Source organism: Taudactylus pleione, unplaced genomic scaffold (assembly GCF_031769625.1).
Source record: "Taudactylus pleione unplaced genomic scaffold, aTauple2 ptg000627l, whole genome shotgun sequence".
In the NCBI taxonomy this organism is placed as follows: domain Eukaryota; kingdom Metazoa; phylum Chordata; class Amphibia; order Anura; family Myobatrachidae; genus Taudactylus; species Taudactylus pleione.
This window is the reverse complement of record NW_028285029.1, coordinates 2011288-2031403: the sequence shown is the minus strand read 5'-3', so window position 1 is coordinate 2031403 and position 20116 is coordinate 2011288.

Genomic DNA, 20116 nt, shown 5'->3' with positions numbered 1-20116 from the left:
AATTTAGGCTTCTTCTGTGGAAGTGCAGCAAGTTGAGGGGGATATTTGCTTATCTGGCACTGGTGAGGATGTTGTTTGTGTAAAAGTAAGTCGGTTATCAGTGGAAGCAGTTTTTACCCCTGATAAGAAGAATGCAATTATGATGCCTGGACAAAAGACCAAAAAAGCCATCTCTTTTATGTGGAATTATTTTTACCCAAATCCTGACAACATTTGTCACGCCATCTGTACCATTAGTGAAGCCAAAGTAAGTAGAGGTAGGGGTGTTAACAGGGGTGTCCTCCCTGTTACATAATTTGCAGAGAGTTTGTGCAAAGTTTTTGGGAAAAAAATAAAAAAATCTGGTAAAATAATAACAAGAAGTCCACCATCAGCTAGCTCTCAGCTTGATCTGAGCACATGCAATCTCCACTGCCAACACCTTCATCATCAATCTCCTTATTAATGATTGGAGGTAGTCCTCATGCATCCAATTTGCAAAAGTAAACTGACTCTTCCCCTATGCAGCACTCCCCAAAAGAATCCTTGTGCACTAAGGCTGCTGCAAGGGATGAATCTTCATTCCAGATGTGGACCTAGAAGACTAACTTCAATTAACAATTGACTGTGAAACAGTACTTTTCAAGGGGAAGCAAGTCTGAAAGAAGCCATCCAGTGTCCCATGATGACTATGCTTGCATTTGATCAGCATCCAATATCCACCATTAATGCATGTGGTTTTACACAGTTAATTGAGGATCTGTGTCCAAATTCCATCTTAATTCCATTTTACAAGAGCAGCATCTCCTTGTTGCACTGAGATGTTAAATGAGATTTTAAAAATAAACTATTTAGTGGCCTAGAAATTTCCATTGTACCCACTATCCACTTAGCCACAGATATGTGGACAAGCAGTAATGAAAGATTACATGACTGTGAAAGCCCACTGGGAGGATGTATCACCTTCAGCAGCAGCATAATCTAAAACAATGCCAGCTCCCTCACAGGCAGTCTACTCTCTGTATTACCAGCTTTATTAAGAGGCATACCAATGTCAACCTGTTAGAAAAACACAGAGATTTCTTGGCAAAATGGCTTACCCCGCTAGGACTCTTGACTCATGATTTGTAATTTTTGATAATGCTTGTAACATTGTGACAGCATTACAACTGGGTGCATTTGAACACAAAATATTTTGCCCACACAATAAACTGGGTGGTTCAAAAAATGTTTTAAAAAAATGACAGATGCACGCAGGAGATTTTGTCTATGGCCAGAAAAATTTCTGGACACTTTTTAGCATTCAGAATCAACATCTAAATGATTGCAGGGGCTTCAAGAACTGTTCAATTTGCCATGCCACCAACTGAAGCAAGAGGTAGTGACAAGGTGGAATTCCACCCTGTACATGCTTCAGCGAATGGAGGTACAGCAAAAAGCCATCCAAACCTATACAACTAACCATGACATAAGGAGAGGAGGGGTAATGTACCTTAGTCCAGCATAGTGGAGAATACTCTGTGTTTTATGCAAGCTACTAATACTATTTGAAGTACAGTAGTAAGTGAGTTTAGACACTGCCAGCTTGAGTTAGCTGATTCCCTTATTAAAACTAATGCAAAAGCAGCTAGAGAAACTGAAGGAGATCTGTTAAATATGTTGGGCTTGTAGATTAAATTCTTTATGAACTTCCAGGACCAAAGGATTGTTAACATGTTGCAATTAAATAACTTTATTTTGGTGGGATGTAGTCAGCATCTCGGTGCACAGAATTCTGGAGCTTAGAATTCTAGTGCCAGACTCCTGACAGGAATCAAAATTTCTGCTCCAGAATCCCAGTGGCTGCAATCCTGATGGTAGGTATTAGGGTTAGAGTAAGGTTTAAGGTTAGTGGTTAAGGTTAGGCTATGGGAGGGGAAGGTTACATTTATACAGCTGGACAGGTGGGTTATAGAAAGGGTTAAATAACCTACCTGCATGCATCAGGATTTCTACCATTGGGATTCTGTCACCAGCATTCTAAATGCTGGCTTTGTGTGTATGTCTGGATTGTGTAGCAAACCCTATTTTGCCAACCATACTTCTTACTTCTTACATACTTCAAGTCAGATTTCTTTCTGACACAAATCTTAAGAGATGCAAAGAGTTTCTTGTCAGCAAGTTGTCGGCTCAAATGACACATGACATTACAATGTCTCCTGCTTCAGTTTCTCTTGAATAATTGCTGCAAGGAAAACACTGACCTTTTCCAAAGGACCCATTGAGGGTGTAAATGATGAGTGTGTGTGTGGATGATGAATCAACTCAGTGCACTGAAGTGAAACACCATTTTGATATCTAGTCAGGCTTAAAATAATTGCCCACAATTTAGATACCTCTACCTTGATTCAAAATAATGCACTAAGCATCAATAAGATGTTTGAGGATTATTTTAATGACAATGTACAAATTAGCATGTCACAGAGTCCTTTAGATTACAATGAGAGAAAAAAGTAATTTTAAGCCCCTTGTTCAAAATAACTTTGGTGTGCTTAAGCTGCCCACCCTACAGTGTGTACCAAGATAGAGTGGTTATCACATCCTTCCTCAAAATGTGGAAATCTCATGTTCATAAAAATGAACTACAAATTCTAAGAAAGTTATTTGCTGCCAATTAGGGATATAGCTAGAAATTGTAGAAACATTTCATCCTACCTTACTGATCACACTTAGCACCCCCCTCTCTTACTGATCACACTTAGCACCCCCCTCTCTTACTGGGCACACTTTGCACCATTCATTTACTGGGCACACCTAGCACCTCTTCTCTTCTGCCAGGCAGACTTAGCACATACTTAGCACAGATATCTGGGATGGCACTAGATGCAGGGGGAGATGGCCATGCTGGAAGGAGGCATGACATCATCACCCATCCCAGCAGGCTGAAAGAATAATGTGCAGGTGGCAATGAATGCAGGGAGAGGCTGATAGGTGTGGGGATGCTGACAGGAGGTATGATATCATCACCCCTCTCAGCACCCTGATTAATTCTGTATCATTGTGGTACCACAGAATGCAGGCAAAAATTGCTGGGAGTGAAGATGCTGGGAGGTAGCATAATGTCATCACCCCTCCCAGCAGGATGGGATATCTTTTAGTAGGGTGGAACTGAATGTGGAGGTGATGGCCAGGTGCAGGCTGCTGGGATGTGTGATGTGACTGTCCCTCCTAGCATCCAGGAAACACTGCTTTGTAATAGAAATTGAGCATGTTATATATATATATATATATATATATATATTTTTTTTTTTTTTTAAATTAATCAATTGATCATAATTTTTAACTTTACCACTACATATATACTCCACCTCCATATCCATGTACTGTCCTCGAACCTCTGAGCTATTTTTCCTCATAATCAGATGGTGTATGGTGCATCTCATAAATATACTACAAGTGTGTGCTACCCAGGGGCTATGCGATATGTTATATGATCTGGTGGAACGGAGCAACATCAGGCACACTGGCCACTGTGTACCTGCTGATGACGCATGCTCCGATGCATGCATATCCAATGGTTGACATAATTAGCAAAGGCCATGCTGCAGAGTGCAGCATGGCACCTGCTGTTTCTCTATCACTGCCGACATTGGAAAGTGTGTATGTACCTGCCTGCCAATGCCAGCATCTCGTCTGGTGCATTCGCTTACAAGGGGTGTGTATGTATGTCCTTGCATGTGATCGTGTCCGCTTCACTGACATTTAATCTTGTAGCTGTCTCTGATGGGTACCAGTTGGGATACCTGTGAAGTATAGCCCTGATTGGGTGTGTGGCCACAGTATATGGTGTTTTGTGTCACTCATAGTCTATTCTATTGGGATATTAATATGATATTTATATATTTTTTTTTTTGTGTACATATTTTGATGGTTTTCTTTGATAATATTTTTTGATGATTTCATATGGAGCTTGATAGACTGCATCACTGTGTCTTGTATTTTATGTTCATCTATTGGTATGTATTTTTCAGTTTGTATTGATTATGCATTTTCTATTTAATTTTTAGATGTAATGTGGAATATGTACATACTGTGCATAATGCATTCTTTTTGTCAGTCTTGAAAAAGGTTAATATTCGAACTGAAACAATGACAAATTATTTATATGGCAATTTTCTGGACAATATTTTTAACCTTTGATGATTAAATTATGACACTGTTGGATTCATTAAAGACTTTTGTTTGACTCCTTGGTGATTGCTCCCATCCAGGAGACTGGATAATGTTTGGATATTGATCGGATCAGTGTAAAAATCTGATCTTGGATAGCACCCCACTGATGATGAACCTTTATTTGATGTGAGTGCAGGATTTCAATGGATATATATATATATATATATATATATATGTGCACATATATATGTGTGTATATAGTAATATACTTATAGACGTATGTATATATATATATATATACATCTATCTACATATATATGTTCAGATTTGTAAAATACTACATATGTATATATATATATATATATATATATATGCACACCGTTATGACGTATTGTTCAGTGTGCCCGCTGTACGGAGGTGCACGCTGGTGTGGACGGAAGTCAGCTGCAACATTAGCCAGCTATTTAAGGTTTGTCTTTACATCTGTTTGTGTATTACCAGCTTGAAGAAAGCACCATTAAAGAGCGCTGAAACGTCGCTATATTCTACAGCTATGTGAGTTGCATTTATTTCACCAGAGTGCCGCCGATTAGTTTTTTGTGATTCGGTGCACATTTGTGGCATTGTGGATGGCACCTGGGTATTTCACTTCTCTTTACCATTGAGTGCCGGAACATTGACTTTATATATATATATATATATATATATATATATATATATATATATATATATGCACACATATGGGGAGGGCTGACACCTCACCTCAGGAGGCTCAGTTACCCTGCCAGACTAAGACCTCCTTCAAGAAACTGCCTGAAACTGCTCTCTGCTTTGCTACTTCAGGGCGAGATGATGGCAGGATGGCAGCTTTGTTACATCACACATCTTGCCGTTATGCGGCGCAGAGGATGTCACTGATGTGTGAAGCACAGAAAGGTGAAGCCTTCCAATGTGCCACCATGTTTAAACAATATATGTCGGTGCCACGGCTGGGTGTGGGTGAGGCTCGTGACCAGGGGCCAGGGCCTTAGACGTGACTCACTCCACTGGCTCAGAGGCAGGTTGATGACTCTCCTTGTATACAGGGTGTGCTGGTGGCTCCACAGTAATAGAATTGTACTGGTTTGGGGGCTGATGGCACCCTTCCCCCCAGCCCAGCCTGCCCCTGGCGCTACCCAATTAGGAAGGAGGGAGAAAGGGGTAGTTTGGCCAGCATGTCTTGCAACCATTGTTAGGAACACTTAGCTGTAAACATTGTATTATTTTATGGAATTTTCTCTTCTTAGTTGCTGCAAAACAGCTCTCACAAGTTCACCAAAATTGTTTATCTACCTTCCACTATATTTTCCACCTCCATTTCCCTGTACTGACCTTTGGTCTCCGATCTAGTTCTGATTAATAAAAACAATCTTTCTATGGTGTTGTATATTTTCTTAAACTGCCATGCATTCTGCCACTGCTGTGCACAATGTTTCATAAATGTGCTATATTCTTTTAATACTGCCATATGTTTATGCTGCTGCTCTGTTACTTAGCGTAGCCAGCCTGTGGCCAATATTGGTGTATAAAATTTTGGTCAAGACTGATTTTAAATGAAAGGAAAATAATGTTATTGAGGTTAATAGCACTGTAGAAACAAAAATAGGCTGACATTATTTGATCTTAGCCGTTTTCATAAATGACAAATCCAAAACGAAAACATGTACGGGTGATTTTGCTAAAACCAAACAATGACAATGAATTAGAACCAAAACCAAAACTCAGGGACCACACTGTTGCATGAAAACATGGATATCTAGTTGGAAAAAAACATATAATACTAATACACGTATAATAATATAGAGCATTAAAAGTTCATCTTACATTCACATAACAATAATCAACCAGAAATAATTAATTTTTGTAAAGCACTAATAGGGTTTCGTACAGGATCCGTAATTGGAATGGTTGTGGTCAGAGTACTGACAGTGGCAACCAGACAGTCAGAATCCTGACACATGCAGTTAAGTACCCTAAATCATTCCCCTAACCCACTCTACCAGCAGCGTAACCATAATCCTCCCCTCCTGCAGCCTATCCCTAACTCTCTCCCCGCACAGTGTGACCCTAAGCCTCCCCCACACAGCCTAACCCTAACCATTTCCCCAAAGCCTAACCCTTACCCTAACCCCTAGAACAGTGTTGTCAAACTTCGGCCCACCAGATGCAGTGGAACTACACATCCCAGCATGCAGTGCCAAAGTTTTGCTATTGGGGCATGCTAAAACTGTGGCAGGGCATGCTGGGATATGTAGTCCCACAAAAGCTGAAGGGCCCGTGTTTGACACCACTGCCCTAGAATAATACTTACCATTGGAATGTCAATGGTTGGGATTCTGGAGCCTGGATTCCAACTGCTCACAAGATTCTGTCAATAGGAATCTGACCACCAGCATCCTGACTGCTGGGATGCCAACTACACCCCCACTAATATAAAGCATGGATAATGTAATCAGAAATGTATAAACATTCACATTAGGTCCTAAATCAGTGAAGCTAACAATCTAATTTTCTATCATACACTATGGAAGAAGAAGTGATGCACTAATTAGATAATTATACTACATGACTTTTATAAATTCTCTGTTTAACGATCAGTCACTGTGACTTGTTTCTTTGAACCATATAAATAAAGCAAAAGAGATGGAAGAGTGCAACAAAAATTTAATTCATGAAATGATGGGATTCCCTGTTACTGTTACTGAAAGAAGCAAACTGATCCTATGATCATGTTTCAGCAGGAGATACAACAGCATCACATGCTCTTCCATTCTGCTCACTATGGGCCACATCATGCTCCATCTGGTATAGCGTCTGTTGCCAAAGTTGTGGGTCAATATTACGTGTACTAGCATGCGCCTGAATGTTCAAGCCGTGAGATGTCCACTCTCATTGTCCATGCATACAGTAACACTAGACATTGAGTGCATCATTGACACTTGCACCAGCCCATTGACAGGTGCAGTTTCTCTGTCTAAACATAGCCTGTGTGGAAGAAGCTATGTGCCTATGAATGCCGCTGCTTTCACTGAAATGCCTACGACTCTCCAATAACATGCCAACAAGAAGGACTTTTTTAGTGTTAAATGCAAGCCACCTGCCAGTCACCGTCCAGGAACACCCACCACTTTGCTGCTCCAGTACAGGTCCCATCTTAGCCATACCTAGCAGAAACTTTGCGTGTACACTTAGGGCCATACTTTTCGTCATCATCGCTGATTTCAGGTACAAAACAGTATCGCCCCTGTGTATCCCCATATTCAATTTGAAATTGGCGAAAACGTAACTCGGCGAAATGCAAACAGGTGAAAAGTCCTGTCATTTTTGGGGAAATCAGCCTAACAGCCCCCAAAGATACTCTGACATAGGGGTTCACTATAGGTACCCCCGAATAGCTCTTGTAAAGGTATTTGGGTTTTTTAAATGGTCTCAATAGGCGCTATTTAACGTATCTGAGCAAGTGGTGAAGTATAGCATTTTGCAACTTTTTTGGGGGAAAATAAGTATTCCCATCAAATTTGGGGTACATGTAATTGTGTGCAAGAATATTTTAAAATGTCTAAAGTCCACCATTAAAAAGCATCAAAAATACACCTCCCCCTTACTTACAGACCCCCCCCCAAAGGCTAGTTTGCTAGATTTTGAATTTGTACCCCCACTTCGATTTTTTTTGCCAACTTTTCCAAAGTGGTTTTTTGTGGTGTCCTTTGTGGGTTTTTTTTTTTTTTCAGTTAGCATCAGGGGGGGGGAATTCCAAAGGGTGCAGGGTGGTTCCCGCAACATTACACCCCAAAACTCTAATTTTGCACTTTTTTCCTCCGGGTATTCATAGGCAAAACTTTTTCTCCTATTACATTGCATTGTGTTATCGCACCGGCGAAAAGACGCTACAATTGAAAATGTTGAAATTGGTGAAAATTACATCATCTGCGAAAAAGTATAGCCGAAACTGACTTTTCGCTTCTAATTGAATGTGGCCCATAGTGTAACGAATGTGCTGAAGGAGTTTTTAGAGTTTTTTTGCACATGTGAAATAACAAATAATCATTCAAATGTGTGGACATCGGAATTGTGTGCAGTTTCCAAGCACCTCTGAATTAAGCACTAAGGGTGTCATTCAGACCCACTCGCGAGCGGCAGTACGCTTGCAAGTGGGTCGATGTTCCCTACTGCGCATGCGCACGACGAAGGGAACTCCATCGTGCGCATGCGTGAGACCCGACGAGCGAAGGACTTTCCTTCGCTCGGAGTGTCTCATCAAAGGGGGCGTGCTGTCGATGGTGACTGACAGCACGCCCCCTTTGGTGGGCGTGCCGGGGGCGTGCCTGCCAGATGGAGGCGTTCCCAAGGGAACGCCTACTATCTCAAGCCGGCCCCACTGACATCACTAGTGATTTCAGTGGGAGTGATTTTGGCTCTGATAGAGCAAAAATCACTCCTGGCCTTGCGGTTGAGAAACCCAACCGCAGGCTTTCACTCGCAGTTCCGATGGTCACGATGGTCAAGACCATCGCAACCATCATTTTGCACGCTCGTATATGCTGTGGGTGGTGACCCACAGCTATACGAGCGTCCAGGAGGACGCTCCATATTAATGGAGGTGGGCTCTGGTCAGAGCGTCCGGTCAGAGCGTCCGGCTCTGAATCAGGGCCTAAAATAGAATAACAGGTGATGTTAAAATGTTGTTAGTGGGATTCATTGTTATAATAGGGACTATTTCACTTTATTTCCCCTACAACCTATTATTGTGAACAATTATTAAGTTATAAGGTGGTGTTCATGACAGTTTCCTATACAGGAACATATGACACAGAATGAAATTAAAGCAGTTATTAGAAATCAGGACACATACAATCATTTAAAATCTTATTTCTTTTTCCCACTTTAATGTAATATATTGTATTACATTTAATCTGCCGTGTATTTTAGGGTATTTCCTTTATCATGTTTAGCAAGGTGACTGATGAGCACTCAGAATATCGGATATATTTGGTGCATTTACTTAAAAAAAAAAATCTAGCTACAAATCTAATTTCCTAACCAGAGGAACATGGTCACAATACTGTAATTTAGTCATGTAACCTAATACTGTGTATCTGGACACTAAAAGAAAATACACACAGAGTCGGTGGGGGGATTATACGTATTACACATAAATTGTGGCCTGATCAGTTGTCACCAGGGTTACCCAGAGCCAGTAAAACACTAATCACTGTGCAACTAATTAGTAGGGAACTTAAAAATATCAGATTACCGGTACACAATAAATGTAAGTGGAACTTTTTAGCATTTGATTATTTACTAAATAGTTTCATTTATTCAGAAAATGTTATATATCTAATGTTTGCTTCCATAAACATAGCTGTGTTATTATTCTGATCTGTATGAAAAAATAGTGAAACAGAGATTGTGTAACAACATATTTTCTGGAAAGGAAAAGATCACAGCTTTAATAAATATGAGGATAGATCACAGCTTTAATAAATATGAGGATAGATCACAGTAATAATGATTGTGAGTCACTGTAACTCAGGAATATGAATCTTTATTTGCTAATATTTATGTGAACTATCAAAATGTGCAAGTGAGAAACCACAAAAGAGAAATAATGACAGAGTAATTTTGCCAGTTATTATACTGAGAAATGCCCAAAATAGTGATAAACTATCTCTGTGTTTTTTTTTAAATGTCCCTGTAAAGTTTATGTAGCATCTACTCTACTTACATTATGCAGATGAATATATTCCCTCCATACCTCCTTAAAAATGTCCTCAAATGTAGAATAAATATTTATTTAATGATAATTTCTTCTTTAAGTATTTAAGCTTAAATGTATATTCCTTTGTTACAAGGTGACATCCAGGTCTGGAATTCTGTATAGCAGATCTGCAGAGTGTCACACACAGGACCAACAACCAAAAGAAAATAAATAAAATATTAGACCCATTGTTACAGAAAATCTCCTCTCTGTCCAAGCTCAGCACTGAGAGCTGCCATCTGCTGAGTAGTATAGAATATTCAGGGTGTGCAGTAGGTAAGTGAGGAGATAGTGGGAGCTTTATATTCATTGTAAATTCATTGTTAATTACTCATTTGTCATGATCGAAAATAATAGAACAGTGTAAATAGAACTGTAAAAAAAAATAACCAAAAAAGCAAGCAGAGGAAACACAAAGGGCCACAAAACTTAGTACATGGTTTTTATAGTACATTATAATCAACATCTAAAAGATTTGATTTTGAACTCTGGAAAGGTATATAACAGATCCAAAGTAAACTGATATTAAAACTAAGAAAATATAACATCATTTTTTGGTCTCTTTTAACTGAATACCAATGGTATTGGCCACTTACAGCCTGGACATAAACAATATGTTTTATTAGGGTCTATCAGGTAAAAGTCAATGCAAGTTCAAAAAGGTTAGATCCGATCCTCAAAAATCATAAAATAAGCTGAGTCTCACTCTTCCTTCTACTATTACTCTACATTATTGTCTATACATGATAACATAATGGGGTAAACTACTGTATCACACTGTCCAAGTAACATATTATGTGCATTAGCTGCATTTTCTATTGAAGTTGGCATCCCGATGCTCGGTCTCCTGACAGGAGTTAAGTAAGTATACTAACCCTCTCCTCTTAACTCTCTAACCCTAACCCTCCATTTCTGCATCCTAACCTTAACCCTCCCTACCCCACACCTTAACCCTAACCCTCCTGGTTAGTTACTAAACCGAGCCCTCCACCTCAGTACATAAACCTAACCCTATCCCCTTATTGCCTAAACCTAATCACCCTGCTGGTGGCTAACCCTAATGCTACCTGTCCACAGTCTAACCCTAACCCACCCCCTGGGTGCCTAAATGTAACCCTCCTCCCCGAATATACAAGCTATGGTGCCCTCTATACTTACAATCGGGATGCCGACTGTTGGGATTCTGGTGTCGGCATCTCCATTTATGTTGGGATTCTGGCACCGGTCTTCTGGCAGTGGTTCAGGATTCTGGCTTCGGGATTTCGTTATCCAGCATCCCGATGGTAGATGTAATAACGACATCACTTCTATTGTGTATAGCATATGATAATGCTAGCCATCCTATAAGAAGTGGATAAATGGTCCTAAGAAATGTATAATTAAAAATTACAATGAAGATTAATTTAAGATACTAAAACATAGTTAATGAACAGGAACCTTGGGGATGAGTGTAGAAAGAAAGGACAAAGTGAAAACTACATTAAACAGAGCTAAAAAATATTTTATTACTACCTACAGTATTTATATACCATACTTTCAGAATTTAGACTAATTGTCATTGTTTTATTATTCTTTAGATCTGGCCTATGACCCTTGGGTAGAACTGAATTGCAAAGGAAATGTAGAGGCTTGATGATGTAGGATCCATGGACTGGTGATATGCATGGATACTAGGGGTGTGCACCGGCCACTTTTCGTGTTTTGTGTTTTGTGTTTTGGATCTGGATCTTTCTTCGTGTTTTGGATCTGGATTGGTTTTGCCAAACCACCCTTCCGTGTTTTGGGTTCTGGGTTTTGTGTTTTGGATCTGTATTTTTTAGAAAAAAAAGCATAAAAACAGCTAAAATCACATAATTTGTAGGTTTTTCTGCTCCTATGCTATTATTAACCTCAATAACCTTAATTTCCACTCATTTCCAGTCTATTCTGAACACCTCACACCTCACAATAGTGTTTTTATGTCCAAAAGGTTGCACCGAGGTAGCTGGATGACTATGCTAAGCGACACGAGTGGGCGGCACAAACACATGACCCATCTAGGCGTGATACTGCAGTGGCAGACAGGATGGCAGTTTGAAAAACTATGCCCCAAACTGTACATAATGCAAAGAAAAAAAAGAGGTGCAAGATGGAATTGTCCTTGGGCCCTCCCACCCACCCTTATGTTGTATAAACAGGACATGCACACTTTAACAAACCAATTATTTCAGCGCCAGGGTCTGCCACACTACTGTGGCTGAAATGATTGGTTCGTTTGGTCCCCCACAAAACAAGCTGGCAATTAATCTGTCCCTGCTCAAACTGGCTCTACGGAGGAAAGATGTCATCCTCATCCTCCTCATCCACCGATTCCTCACCCTCTTCAATGTGTACATCCTCATCCTCACAGAGTATTAACTCGTCCCCACTGGAATCCACCACCACAGGTCCCTCTGTACGTTCTGGAGGCTGGTCTCCCTGGAAAAGCTGATAATTAATTTTGATGAACATCATCTTCTCCACATTCTGTGGAAGCAACCTCCTACGCCTTTCGCTGACAAGGTTCCCGGCTGCACTAAACACTCTTTCGGAGTACACACTGGAGGGGGGGCAACTCAGGTAAAATAGAGCCAGTTTGTACAAGGGCCTCCAAATTGCCTCTTTTTCCTGCCAGTACAGGTATGGACTGTCTGACATGCCTACTTGGATGCTGTCACCGATGTAATCCTCCACCATTCTGTCAATGGTGACAGTATCATATGCAGTGACAGTAGACATGTCAGAAATTGTTGCCAGGTCCTTCAGTCCGGACCAGATGTCCAAACTTGGTACTGCCTGCCCTGCATCACCGCCAGCGGGTTGCTTAGGATAGCTAAGTTTTTTCCTGGCAGCCCCAGTTGCGGGAGAAAATGAAGAAGGAGCTGTTGACGTGTCACGTTCCGCTTCAGCTGACAGTGTGTTCCCAGCAGGTCTTTGCACCTCTGCAGGCTTGTGTCGGCCAGAAAGAGAGACACCACATAGGCTTTAAACCTAGGATCGAGCACAGTGGCCAAAATGTAGTGGTCTGATTTCAACAGATTGACCACCCTGGAATCCTTGCAAAGCGAATGAAGTGCTTCATCCACAAGTCCCACATGCCGAGCGGAATCGCTCCGTCTTAGCTCCTCCTTCACTTTCTCCAGCTGCTTCTGCAAAAGCCTGATGAGGGGAATGACCTGACTCAAGCTGGCAGTGTCTGAACTGACTTCACGTGTGGCAAGTTCGAAGGGCTGGAGAACCTTGCACAACACGGAAATCATTCTCCACTGCGCTTGAGTCAGGTGCATACTCCCTCCTTTGCCTATGTCATAGGTGGATGTATAGGCTTGTATGGCCTTTTGCTGCTCCTCCATCCTCTGAAGCATATAGAGGGTAGAGTTCCACCGTGTCACAACCTCTTGCTTCAGGTGATGGCGGGGCAGGTTCAAGAGTGTTTGCTGGCGCTCCAGTCTTCGGCACGCAGTCGCTGAATGGCGAAAGTGGCCAGAAATTTTTCGGGCCACCCAAAGCGTCTCCTGCACGCTCCTGTCGCTTTTCAGAAAATTCTGCACCACCAAGTTTATTGTGTGAGCAAAACATGGGACGTGCTGGAATTTGCCCAGATGTAATGCCCACACAATATTGGTGGCGTTGTCAGATATCACAAATCCCCAGGAGAGTCTAAGTGGGTTAAGCCACTGGGCGATGATTTCCCTCAGTTTCTCTAAGAGGTTGTCGGCAGTGTGCCTCTTACTGAAACCGGTGATACACAGCATAGCCTGCCTTGGAACGAGCTGGCGTTTCTGAGATGCTGCTACTGGTGACGCTGCAGCTGTTGCTGCGTAAGGTGATACATCTACCCAGTGGGCTGTCACAGTCATATAGTCCTTTGTCTGCCCTGTTCCACTTGTCCACATGTCCGTGGTTAAGTGGACATTGGGTACAACGGCATTTTTCAGGACACTGAGGACACTTTTTCTGACGTTTCTGTACAGTCTCGGTATCGCCTGCCTAGTGATGTGGAATCTAGACGGGATTTGGAACCGGGGACACACTACCTCCATCAATTGTCTAAATCCCACTGCACTAATGGCGGATATCGGACGCACGTCTAACACCAACATAGCAGTCAAGGCCTCTGTTATATGTTTTGCTTCAGGATGACTGCTGTCGTACCTCATCCTCCTCGCTAAGGACTGTTGGAGGGTCAATTGTTTAGTAAAAGTAGTGGTGTTCCTACTTCCTCTCTGGGATGATGAATGACTCCCAGCAGCAGCAACAGCAGCAGCGGCAGCAGGAGGCGTAGCAATGCAGGATCCTCTGGAGGATTCCAGGATAGGAGAGTCAGTCATGCCAGTGACATGGCCTGCAGGACTACTTCCGATCCTGACTAAGGAGGAAATTGACGAGGAGGGAGTTGACGGTGTGGTTTGCAGGCGCTTGCATACAACAGGACAGTGGGATTTAGGTGTCCCTGGACTGCTTACGGTCTTAGCCAAAGATTCTGAACTTGACAGTAACTTATTATGAATACGCTGCAGGTGCCGTATAAGGGAGGATGTTCCTAGGTGGTTAACGTCCCTACCCCTACTTATTCCAGCTTTACATATGGTACATATGGCAAGACAGTTGTTGTCCGGATTTGGATAGAAATATTGCCAGACCAAAGAGGTGGAATGTTTGGTCTTCTGCCCAGGCATGACCGTGATGGGCTTTTTCATCCCACGGACAACAACTGTCTCCCCCGGAGCCTGATTTAAACAAACCACATCACCATCAGAATCCTCCTCGCCAACTTCCTCCTCAGCACCAGCTACACCAGTATCCTCATCCTGTTGTACTTCAACAGTGACATCTTCAATTTGCATATCAGCAAGTGGACTGTGGGTGCTCCTTTCAGCACTTGCAGGGGCGTGCAAATGGTGGAAAGAGCCACCTCTTCCCGTCCAGTGCTGGGAAGGTCAGGCATCGCAACCACCACCACACTTGGACTCTCCTTGGGGATTTGTGATATCTTCTTAGAAAGCACAGTTCTTCGCTGTGCTTTTGCCAGCTTAACTCTTTTGATTTTTTTAGTGGGAGGAGGGCTTCCATCGTCATGTGAAGCTGAATCACTAGTCATGAACATAGGGATCGACCTTAGCCGTTCCTTGCCACTTCATGTCGTAAATGGCATATTGGCAAGTTTACGTTTCTCTTCAGATGATTTAAATGTTTTTTTCAAGGTCATTTTCCGGAACTTTGTCATTTGGGATTGTATGTGCCCTCTACTATGAAATTGGTCGTCGGCCTTGGCTGACGACGTTGATGGCATGTTATCGACTATGTCATGACTAGTGGCAGCAGCTTCAGCACTAGGAGGAAGTGGTTCTTGATCTTTCTGTATTTTATTTTTATCGGAGAAAGTTTGGTCCTCCATTTATGTTATATCGATTTGATATATACGTGCGGCTAAACACAGAAAATATTTTTTATTTTTGCTGGAGAGTAGTGCACTTTGTGGGTTACACCACCCTTTAAGAAATGAGCCAGCTGGCTCTTTACTTATGGGACACAGGCACACGCTTGGCGCTGCTCCTTTGTAGATGCACGTGCGGCTACTGCGCACCCAATTCACAAACACAGAAAATATTTTGTTATTTGGTTTGGAGTGTACTTTGGGGGTTACAGCACCCTTTATCGGTCAAGCCAGCCGGCCCTTTACTTATGACACAGACGCATGCTTGGCACTACTTTGTTGATGCACGTGCGGCTACTGCGCACATAATTCACAAACACAGAAAATATTTTGTTATTTGGTTTGGAGTGTACTTTGGGGCTTACAGCACCCTTTAATGGTCAAGGCAGCCGGCCCTTTACTTATGACACAGGCGCACGCTTGGCACTACTTTGTTGATGCACGAGCGGCTAGTGCGCACACAATTCACAAACACAGAAAATATTTTTTTATTTGGTTTGGAGTGTACTTTGGGGGTTACAGCACCCTTTAACAGTCAAGCCAGCCGGCCCTTTACTTATGACACAGGCGCATGCTTGGCACTACTTTGTTGATGCACGTGCGGCTACTGCGCACATAATTCACAAACACAGAAAATATTTTGTTATTTAGTTTGGAGTGTTCTTTGGGGGTTACAGCACCCTTTAAAAGTCAAGCCAGCCGGCCCTTTACTTATGACACAGGCGCACGCTTGGCACTACTTTGTTGATGCACGTGCGGCTACTGCGCACACAATTCACAAACACAGAAAATATTTTGTTATTTGGTTTGGAGTGTAATTTGGGGGTTACAGCACCCTTTAACGGTCAAGCCAGCTGGCCCTTTACTTATGACACAGGCGCCCGCTTGGCACTACTTTGTTGATGTACGTGCGGCTACTGCGCACACAATTCACAAATACAGAAAAAATATTTATTTTAGCACTTGGGGGGAGCACCCCTGATGGACAGAGCACCCCCTGGACAACACTACAGCACCCCTTTAGGACTGGGACACTGCACAGGACTTTGGAGTGGACACAGCCCCTATGGACAACTGACTGCACAACACAGTCCTGCCAGCCCCTATGGACTTTGAAGTAGTGGACACAGCCCCTATTGACAACAGCAGCACAGCACAACACAGCCAGCCCCTATGGACTTTGAAGTAGTGGACACAGCCCCTATGGACAACAGCAGCACAGTGCAGCACAGCACAGCACAACACTACTCTGCACTACACTACACTACACAGCCAAGCCAGCCCTAACTCCCACCCTCCCTCTTCACTGTCCACAGCCGAGTGAGAAAATGGCGATGACGTGAGTACCTTATATAGGATCCAAAACCCGTGAGACTCGGAAACGGGATGATGACGTTTTGCCTCGATTTCAGGATCCGAGTCAGGCGGGAAAAGTCGAGCCTGACTCGGATCGGGCTCGGATCGGGGGGGCTCGGGGGGGTTCGGATTTCAGAAATCCGAACCCGCTCACCCCTAATGGATACAGAACTGGAATCCAAGTAAAACAGTCGAGATCCTCTGGGCAATCTCTAGCCTAGTGACTTGCAATGGCTAGCAAGAACAGGGAAAAACTCCAGGGAAAAGGGTGACCTTCAGAACTCAGAGCAATATATCACCACATCAGATTGGAACTAAGAAATTGTTATTAATCCCTGGGAAGATTCACACTGTCGAGGTAATTTAAATCCAAGGACACTGATTTAGTGTGGCAATAGCATGCAGCCTTGGCCACATTGCTGCCTGGGGGGCAGATATGCCCTTGATTGGTAATAGACTTAAGGATTAGAGTGTACAAGGCTAGTTGCAGCCTTGATTACTGATATGTACTTGGCTGGTGGCAGCCTTGAGGACTGATGTGTACTTGGTTGGTTGCAACCTTGTGGGCTGATGTGTACTTGACTGGTTGCAACCTTGATGGCTGATGTGTATTTGGCTGATAGCAGCCTTGAGGGCTGATGTGTACTTGGTGGGTTGCAGCCTTGAGGGCTGAGGTATACTTGGCTAGTAGCAGCCTTGAGGACTGATGTGCAGCAAAGAATAAACACAGATGGTAGTGCAGCAGAGACTGATTTGATGTTAATAATTCAAAGTCTAAACAGACACTAAAGTGCAGCAGAGACTATTGTGATGTAGCTTGCAGATAGTCCACACAGACACTGAAGTGCAGCAGAGACTGTTGTGATGTAACTAGCAGATAGTCCACAAAGACACTGAAGTGCAGCAGAGATTGCTGTGGTATTACTAGCAGATAGTCCACACAGATGGTGAAGTGCAGCAGAGACTGTGGAGATACACGCTGCACACCAGGAGCTGAAACACACAGGAGTATGAACTCACTCACAGGCACCAAAAACTACATACTGAATGCTATAGCTGGCATCAGAGCAGATAACCAGCAGGTTAAAAAAGAAAGAAGATCCAATTGGTGCAGGGCAGAGGTGACAGAGCAGTCAGGTAAGAGGACCTTATAGAATAGCAGCCTGGCATCCTCGTCTCCAAGCAACAGGCATGCGAGAGCCAGCTTTAGTACTGATGTCAAACAAGACACTACGGTGGCTTGTGACAGAACCCAGACCAGGAATTGGAATCTTATGTAATCAGGTTAGAGCTTGAGGAGGCTAAATACCTGAAACTGCTCTTACGCAGGACCTGGAACTGTAAACCATGGAGTAACTCAGGCACTGAGATTCAGGATAGGTAATACAGTTTACTAAACACCTCAGTGAACAGACTGTATACTGCACACTGAACCCTACCCCTGCAGCTTCGTCAGATCCAGCCCAAGGCAATAGCACACAGCACAGGGAAACTAATACAAAGTCAGTACAAAAGTATAGCCATTTAACATGAAGTGAACCACAGAGCACAGAGTTCACATAGTACAGGTAACTTGCATGCACTGTCCCAATGGTAGCAGCCAGCGCTACCGATGTAGAGTGGGATCCATGGAGATGGAAAAAGCAGTTATACATAGCAAAAGATGGGAGGAGCCGCAGATGCACATGCTGGCTTGGTAACCGAGCAACAGGTCTGTTTGCAGCATGGAAGCTGCAGTGCTTGAATACAATGGTGATACACAGTGACAAGTGGAATGCAGGTAATGGCTCACAGAGTGTGGCACTGGATAGCTGAGGATGGTAAATAGCAAGTAGCCCACAATGTAACAAATAAAAGTCACTGAAGATTCTATGGGGTCTATGTACTAAGCAGTGTTAGGAGATAGAGTGAAAAGTGATAAGAAAGTGATAAGGTGCCAGCCAATCATTTCCCAAGTGTCATCTCATAGGCTGTGTTTGAAAAATGACAGTTGGGAGCTGATTGGCTGGTACCTTATCACTTTCTTATCACTTTTCACTCTGTCTCCTACACTGCTTAGTAAATAGACCCCTATAAAAGGGCGTGAGACCTGGAGACTAGAACTATCCTGGGAAGGAACACATTGTTCAGGTAATGGGTTGAAACCAGGGACTGGATTAAATAGGGAGTGGTGAAGTTTCATTGGCCTAGCTGACTAGGTGAGCACAGGTGCATCAGACAATTACAGGGAAATGTTCCAGAGGTGTTTTGAACACATAAATCAATGAGTGTTTCAATCTGTATGGGATGCTATGACCCCTAATTGTGACATTAATTTTGTAGATGCATTATGCTTACCTGATTTTGCACTGGAAGTAGCCAATGCATGGAGTCTAATGAAACCAAGTGTTTGCCAGAAATCATCACAATTAGTTTTGGGCTATGCTGCTGTGGGCTTGCAGGTTGTTTCCCTCTGCTGTGGCTCTAGATGTGATGTGCTGATGATGTTTTGGTCAATAAATCAAGGCTGTTACAATAGACTGTGGAGAACCAATACTGATCATAAGAAAGAATGTGAGGATAAGCAAAGTCAAAAATGAAGAAAGTCTGATCAAAATCACTGGGAGTAAGATTTATTTCAGGAACAGTCTGTGGACAAAAATCAGAAAAAGGACACAGAAGTTGAGGTACAATGGATCATAGGTACAAGGGTAATAATCTGTCACAGATTTGTGCTCATAACCTATACATATATGCTGGGTAAGTTTTTATTAGGTGGTCTTTGTGATGTAGGTGATCTTGTGTTAAGTTGCACACACGCTATTATAGCACACAGGCAGCAATTTTAAGTCACAAAACACCAGTAGAAAGGCAAATAATTACAGTATATCATAATTATTAATAGATTATCAGATATTAGGTCCAGTTTTGAGTGGCAATAACTCCAGATGAGTCCACACACACCTAGGGGTAAATTTACTAAGATGGGAGTTCTATTAGAAGTGATGTTGCCCATAGTAATCAATCAGATTACAGGTATTATCTTCTAGAAGGTGCTAGATAAATGAGAATTAGAATCTGATTGGTTGCTATAGGCAACATGACTTCTTAATAGAATACCCATCTTAGTATAGACCCAGTGCTGCCTCTCCAGCTTTAGCAAAGTCTTCCAAACACTGCTGGGTCCCCGCTGGGTTAAAGTGTCATGCACATTTGCAGATGGAATTTCATGCAAGCGCATAACACAGAATCTCATAGCTGGCAGTATTAGGCTGCCAGCAGCCTGTCAGGACTGCGACTATTTCAGTACATAAAGATAGATTCTTTTTTCCAAAGTTCCTTTATGGTCATTGTTGGAACTATCCTGCTTGCTGGCATTCTTCACATGCAGGGAATAG